Source organism: Castor canadensis, chromosome 2, assembly GCF_047511655.1.
Source record: "Castor canadensis chromosome 2, mCasCan1.hap1v2, whole genome shotgun sequence".
Lineage (NCBI taxonomy): Eukaryota > Metazoa > Chordata > Mammalia > Rodentia > Castoridae > Castor > Castor canadensis.
In genome coordinates, this window is record NC_133387.1 from 24,379,131 (window position 1) to 24,387,268 (window position 8,138).

General features: G+C 38.8%; 1 protein-coding gene across 3 annotated transcripts in view; it reads left to right on the plus strand.

The window, feature by feature from the left end:
* The window catches only part of Zc3hc1 (zinc finger C3HC-type containing 1), a 30,930-nt gene that overhangs the window by 13,171 nt on the left and 9,621 nt on the right, over nucleotides 1-8,138 (plus strand). The window lies entirely within an intron of this gene.

Genomic DNA, 8,138 nt, shown 5'->3' on the forward strand with positions numbered 1-8,138 from the left:
CAGTAGTTGCATACAACTACATACACCCTCCCGTGTGCTTTAAGTTGTCTTGAGATTACTTACATTACCAAATACGATGTTCATGCTATGTCAGTAGTTGCTATACTGTGTTGTTTAGGGAATAAACAAGGAAAAAATACATGGTCAGTACTGATGGAATCTTTTGCAATTGGTTGAATCCATGGATGAAGAACCTACAAATAGAGAGCTGACTCTACTTACCACCGCTTTAAATAATTTGATTATGTGAGGTTTGTTTGTTTTTATTGTTGTGTTGGGTGGGGGGAACATTGTGGCACTTACAAAAGTTCTTACAATATATCATAGTTGAATTTACCCCCTTTACCAGTCTCCTTTATTCCCCTTTCCCCCATTGTTTGTTTATTTTAAGAAAGAGTCTCTGTAGCCCAGGCTGCTTTTGAACTCATGATCTTCCTGCCTAACCTCCCATGTGCTGGGAGGCTTTCCCATCCCTGTTTTCTTTCTGTTAATCAAGAATAATTAAAGATAGAGCTGTATAACTCTCCCTAGTCTCATTCCCTGCTTCCTTATCTTGAGGTAAGTATTGTACTAAATTTGGTGTTTATCACTTGTTTACATGGTTTCTTCTTCTACAACATTTAACATATCTATAAGTTACATATACATCTCACTATTCTAAAGTTTAGGTAAAATGATAACCATTCTCTCTCTTCACATATGTACTTTTTTTCTATAACCTGCTTTTTGTTGGAGAATGTGACTTTTTTCAGTTAATCCATGTTTTCACATGTAGCATGTTTGAAGCTTTGTAATTAGTAGATCATCTAAATTTTAATCTCCCAGAAGTTGATAGAGTTTGCCCAGTTAGCTGGGGAGGGTTTTTTTTTTTTTTTTTTTTTGGATGTTGTTTTGGTGCCGGGGATCAGACCCAGGGCCACACAAATGAGCATGTGCTGAACTGAGCTCCCAGCCTCAGGAAAGCTGGTTTATTCTAAGACCTCACGTCACCCTCTCTTTATGTGGTTATTGTGTCTAACTATAACTTGAATATGGTTTTCCAGCTCTGTTTAGCATACTTATAGTTCCCTTCTCTACTGGCACAGGTTTTGAGCCTTTTGGATATGTACATTAATGGTTTTCATAAAATTTGGAAAGTTTTCAGCTAATATTTCTTCAGATTTTCTTTATTCCCCTTCTCTCTTCCTGTCCTATGACTCACATTGTGCAAATGTTGATGTGCTTGATTCTATCCACAAATCTCTGTGGCTGTTTATATTCTTTGTTCTTTTTTCCTTCCCTTTCTGAGTGGACAGTCTCAATACACCTAGCTCCAAGTTTGCTGCTTCTTTCTCCTGCCAGCTCAAGTCCAGTATGGACCATTCTACTGAATGTTTCATCTTAGCTATTATACTTTGCAGCTTCATGGCTTTATAATTTTCTCTTTACTGATATTATCCCTTTAGTGAGACATCCTTTCCATACTTTCCTTTAGTTCTCAGAACATTTAAAGTAACTAAAGTACTGAAGTATCTGTGTAGAGTCTGGCCTTCCTTTGTGATGGGCTTTTTTCTGCTTTCCCCCCACCCCCTTTGGTGGGGCTGGGGTTTGAAACTTCTCACTTGCAAAGCAGATGCTGTACCACTTGAGCCATACCTCCAGTCCATTTTACTCTGGTTATTTTAGAGATGGGGGTCGCGTGAACTATTTGCCCGGGCTGGCCTTGAACCTTGATCCTTCAGAACTCGGCTTCCCAAGTAGGTAGGATTACAGGTGTGAGCAACCAGAACCTGGCAAACGGTGTTTTTGTTTTTTCTGTGTGAGGGTCATAGCTTGCTTCTTCTTTTCTTTCTTTTTCTTTTTTTTTTTTTAAACCAAAAAAAAAAAAAAATACAACTTTTAAATGATGTCCCAACTCTGGAAATTTCCCTCCATCCATGTTTGTTTAGTGACTTTTCCTGAGTCTGTAAAAGCTATGTTCTTTGTCATGTGTGATCACTGAAGTCTCTGCTTGATTCGGTTACTGGTTAGATGATGATTGAATAAAGATTTCCTTAAATGCTCGGAACTGTTAAGTCCCCCAGTGTTTGCCAAGGACCTCTGTGTGTGTTGGACACACCTTCAGTGGGTGAGCTGGCAGTTTGCAACTCTGTGTTAGCCTTTACTTTCTGCTTGCAAAGAGCCTCAAATTCTTGAAGGTGAGAGCTCAGGGTATTCTCAGGCCTTTCTTGGGCTGTGTACAGCCCTACACTTTCATCATGTGCTAGATTCCAAGGAATGTGTCAGCTTTCTAGCCCTCCTTACAGACATATCATTCCCACCTTTTCAGTTTTGGGTCACTCTGTTGTTTGCTCCAGCTGTTCTTACTCCCTTTATTCAACTGTGATGGTAAACTGTTGCCCTGGGTTATTTTTGAAAATCCCTTTGGGGAAATGGCTGATCTCACTGGACCAACTCCATTTCCCAGGCAACTGCCAGCTAGAGCAGATAATGACTTTGAGATGGGGCTTTGGAGACTCCCCCAGATCCCAACTTTCCTCTCTAAGTGGCTGGTAAGCTGCTGGTGTTCACTATTGCAGGGCTGTTGGTCTTCAAGGCCATGTGAAGCTGAGCCAGGGAAAGGAAGATGGAAACAGCAAAAGTGAAAACACACAAACCTTGCTCCCCACACTTTCTTTTTTTTTTATTCATATGTGCATACAATGTTTGGGTCATTTCTCTTCCCTTCTTCCCGCCTCCTTTACCTCCCCCCCACACCCTGTCCCCTCCCTCACTTCCCCTCACTACCCGGCAGAAACTGTTTTGCCCTTATCTCTAATTTTGTTGAAGAGAGAATATAAACAATAATAGGACGGACCAAGGGTTTTTGCTAGTTGAGATAAGGATAGCTATACAGGGAGTTGACCCGCATTGATTTCCTGTGCATGTGTGTTACCTTCTAAGTTAATTCTTCTTGAACTAACCTTTTCTCTAGTTCCCGGTCCCCTTCTTCTATTGGCCTCAGTTGCTTTAAAGTATCTGCTTTAGTCTGTCTGCGTTGAGGGCAACAAATGCTATCTAGTTTTTTAGGTGTCTTACCTATCCTCATACCTCCCTTGTGTGCTCTTGCTTTATCATGTGATCAAAGTCCAATCCTCTTGTTGTGTTTGCCCTTGATCTAATGTCCGCATATGAGGGAGAACATACGATTTTTGGTCTTTTGGGCCAGGCTAACCTCACTCAGAATGATGTTCTCCAATTCCATCCATTTACCAGTGAATGATAACATTTCATTCTTCTTCATGGCTGCATAAAATTCCATTGTGTATAAATACCACATTTTCTTAAGCCATTTGTCAATAGTGGGGCATCTTGGCTGTTTCCATAACTTGACTATTGTGAATAGTGCTGCAATAAACATGGGTGTGCGGGTGGCTCTGGAGTAACCTGTGTCACAGTCTTTTGGGTATATCCCCAAGAGTGGTATTGCTGGATCATATGGTAGATCTATGTTTAGCTTTTTAAGTAGCCTCCAGATTTTTTTCCAGAGTGGTTGTACTATTTTACATTCCTACCAGCAGTGTCAGAGGGTTCCTTTTTCCCCGCATCCTTGCCAACACCCGTTGTTCGTGGTGTTGCTAATGATGGCTATTCTAACAGGGTGAGGTGGAATCTTAGTGTGGTTTTAATTTGCATTTCCTTTATTGCTAGAGATGGTGAGCATTTTTTCATGTGTTTTTTGGCCATTTGAATTTTTTCTTTTGAGAAAGTTCTGTTTAGTTCACGTGCCCATTTCTTTATTGGTTCATTAGTTTTGGGAGAATTTAGTTTTTAAGTTCCCTATATATTCTGGTTATCAGTCCTTTGTCTGATGTGTAGCTGGCAAATATTTTCTCCCACCCCACACTTTCTTAAATCTTGACTCAGCCCTTTTTTTTTTTTTTTTTTGAGACAGGGTTTCATTAAATTGTCCATGCTGCTTCCTGAGTAGCTGGGATTACAGGCATATATCACAGCCACAACTACAACCAGCTATATAGCTTTTTTTCTAATATAAATGCTTCCCAGGTTATTGCAAGCCTTTAATTAATTTTCAGAGCTCTAATAAAGTTGACTTTTATAATTTCTGCCTGTGTTCCTGTTGCTATATGAAGGACAGGATTAGGATTTTTAGAGATCTTCACTCCCCCATTCCCACTAATGATATCCCACACAGATGGAAGCAAGAAACAGGAACTTGATAGAAGAAACAGTACTAACAAACAAACAAACTAAAATTAATTTTTAAGATTAGTGTTACTCTTTTGTACTTGTTTATATATCATTAAGAACTTATGGTCTTTTGGCAACACAAGGCATGGTGGTACATGTCTGTAATCCCAGCATTGGGAGGCTGAGGCACTTGGGGAGATTTGAGACCAGCTTGAGCAATATGTTGAGGCCCGTGTCAAAGAAAAAAGAGAGAGAGAGAGAAAAGAAAAAAAGGACTCATGACTTTTCAAAAGGACTTTGTTTTAAATAATTATAATTCTTTGTTTTGTTTCAGAGTGTTTACAACTGGGCTAACGGAGCTCCTTTAAACTGGCTATTCTACACTCATTATCTCTAGGTTTTTTTTTTTTTTTTTTTAAAGTACTAAGGATTGAACCCAGACTCCTGTGCATGCTAGACAAGTGCTTTACCACTTGAGCCATGCCTCTAGCCCTTTTGTTTTTGAGGCAGGGTCTTAACTGCTACCCTTGACTGGGCTGGCCCAAACTCATCATCCTCCTGACTTTTTCTCCTAGTAGCTGGGATTGCAGGCATGTACCTCCATGCCCAGCTTGCCTTTAGTGATTCTTGCTTTCAGACAACAGAGTATTTTGTATTGTAAGCACTTTTGTAAACGTCACAATGTACCCCAGTTCAACCATAATATGATTAAAAAAAAAGAATCATCATATCAGGAAAAAACTACATTATTAACATCCCCCCCCAAAAAAAAAAAAAAAAAACCTAGAATATTCTGGATCCAACTTGATTTATTTTCCCTGCCCTATGATGTGAAATCAGCAACTTTCCAAAGAGCCTGATCCTTTAAATACTATTAGAATAGGGTTGATGGTGTGGCTCAAGTGGTAGAGTGCCTACCTATCAAGTGCAAGGCCCTGAGTTCAAACCCCAGTACTGCCAAAAAAAAATTAAAAATAAATAAGTACTATTAGAATAATCGTAGAGCCCAAAGCTGTTTGCCAAGGATGCAAATAAGTGGTGGGCAGAAGTGCTACTATACTGCTTTTGAGCCTCTTATAGTAACAAAATAGGAAAAATGATTTTCCTTAACAGCCTTATTGAGGCATAATTGATAGAAAATAAACTATGATATTTAGGCATGTAATCCAATAAGTTTTGACATGTGTATACCTTGAAACCATCACTGCTATGTTTTTGTTTTGTTTTCTTTTTGGTAGTTTGGGGATCAAACCCAGCCCTTGCTGGGTTTGCAAGGACTAGTAGGCACTCTACCATTGAGCTACCCTCAGCCCCAGCCCCTACTGTTAGATTTCTGTTTTATAAGTCTACATTCATGTTTCCAATTTAATGCTCTATATTATTGTTCCCTATCTTTCTTAATAATAAGAGGTTTCACTGATCACTAAGAATTTTATAGCTCTTCACCTCTGTCGTTACACTACCAGTGTCCTACAGAGAGTATCATTTTACATCACTCTGATGCCATCTAAGCTCATTTCTTTGTCCCCAGATTTACTCCCGATAATCTCTACACTAATACGTGTTATCTATAACATCACTTGCATCACTAATATGTGTTATGGATTGACATCATTTGGTCCTTAATCTTTTCAGTAGTTTCTCATCATACACATTGATGAAATCTTGGCCTGTTCACAGTCTACATGTTAGCTTCATCTCCTGCTCCTTCCTCCTCACAGGCACACTGTGTTCCAGCTCTGTGAAACTATTTTAGAATTCCTTAAATGTGTTCTCCTTTGCATCTTTGCCTTTACACACTGTTGCTCTTTCAAATTCAACTTTAGATCTGACTGCCTCTAAAAAACCTTTGCTGAAAATGGCTCTACCCTAATCAACTATAACTTAATGTCAAAAAAATAGAGGAGGAAGAACAAGTAACAAAATAGTTTAACAAGAAGAAAATGTATTATATTTTATAACAAAAATTCCAAGGCAACATTGCTGGAGGTTTGATTAAATTATTGGCCCAGTAATATCACCAATGATCCAGTTCCTCCAAGAAGCAGGTCATCTTGTTCTAAAGTAGTTTCTCACAAGGTTGCATGATGGCAGCGGTTTAAAGAGTCAGTTGCAGCCCACATCCAGTGGAAGAAAAGAAGCCTTCTCCCTATAGTCACAGAATGCCCTGAGCAGACTGCCGCTCTTTTCTCATTGACTACCACTGGATCAATTGCCCCTTCCTAAAAGGTTCACTGCTAAGAGGAATGCTATAGTTGTGATTGGTGGAGACAGATCAGGAGTTACCCAAGTCGCTTAGTGAGAAAGACAGATTCCAAACAAAATCTTGTTTCTGACAGCAGAACAGGAACAGGGGATAGTTCCCATATCCCATTTGTGAATTCCCATAGCAGCTTCCCATTTACTGGTAATACTTATCACAGTGTACTATCATGATTTACTTGCCTCCAGTATTAGACTATGAGTGACTTAATGGTGTTGAGTGTTGTCTGTCATCCTTAGAGCCCAAGGTGCTGGCTATAGTGGCTGTTGACATGTTACTTTGAAGATAAGAAAAGGCAGCTGAATCATCAGTTTGGGCTCCCTACTTTTTAATTGACCAGGTTAGGATGACATGTTCTGTCTTAATTTTTCCTTTGAAATCTTACTCCCTAATCAGTATTCATTGTTTATTAGAGCTGATTCGATGTGGTGTCCACTCATTATTCTAGGCCTAGTAGATCAAGCTGCTTAGGAAGCAACTCAGAAAAGGTCTTTCTGTCCTCATCGTTCACATTTGCAACCAGTGTACCAAATATCCAATGAATCTGGTAATGCCAAAGATAATTATATACAATCAGCTTCCATGCTAAATGATTTTTAAACAGATTCTTTTTTTTTTTTTTTTTTGCTGTGTAGCCCATGCTGGCCTATATGTAACCCAAGGTGACCTCAAACTCTCAATCCTCCTACCTCAGCCTCTCAAGTACTGGGATTGTGAATGTGTATGACCATGCCCAGCCAAATTCTTTTCCTTTCCAACTTATGCTAACCAGTTCACTTCCTAATTTTATATTTTATATACTCTAATGCCTAGTTAAGTAATTTTATGTTTTATATAAGTTTATAACATAGTTTTTTTTTTTTTTCATTCCTGGCTCAATAAGTTATTTATAACTTGGTAATTATTATAAAATATTGGTTCTTTAAGCCTTGTTTTATTTATTTTTTTCCTAACTTAAGGTAACAGCTTCTGCACAAAAGTACAGAGAAGAGTATATAATTGAACCCCATCATCCCATCCCCAACTTCAACAATTATTAACTTGTAGCCAATCTTGGGTCTTTTGTTTTTTTTTCTGGCATTGCTGAGGATCAAACCAGGGTCTCATACCTGCTGAGCAAGTGCTCTACCACTGAGCTGAATCCTTTGCTGTCTTTATAGCAGCCAGTGTCATTTATTCTTTGTTTCTAACACCTTCCCGCCCTTCCACATTATTTTGAACCTCAGTCCCAGTTATCGTGCCATTTCATTTGTAAATATTTCAAGATGTAAAAGTTACATATTTTACTTTTTAAACATAACCACAGTAGCATCATCACAGCTCCATCAAAACAAAACTCAACAAATGTTTTTTATCGTTTCTTTGAGGATTTTTTTTTTTGGCATTACTGGGATTTGAACTCAGGGCCTCTTGGCTTACTAGGCAGGCACTCTACCACCTGAGCCACTCCTCCAGCCCTCATCATTTCTTTGTTTGGTTTTGTTTTTGAGACAGGATCTTGCTGTGTGTCTCAGACTGGCTAACTCAAGATCCTCCTGCCTCACCCTCCCAAGTGTTGAGATTATAGGTGTACGACACCACCACTGCACAATAATTTCTTAGTATTAAATATCCCATCCTTTTACATTTCTCTAATTGTTCATGTTTTTTAGTTTGTTTGTTTGTTTAACACCAATGTAATCATCCAGTTTACTTTTTTCCATAG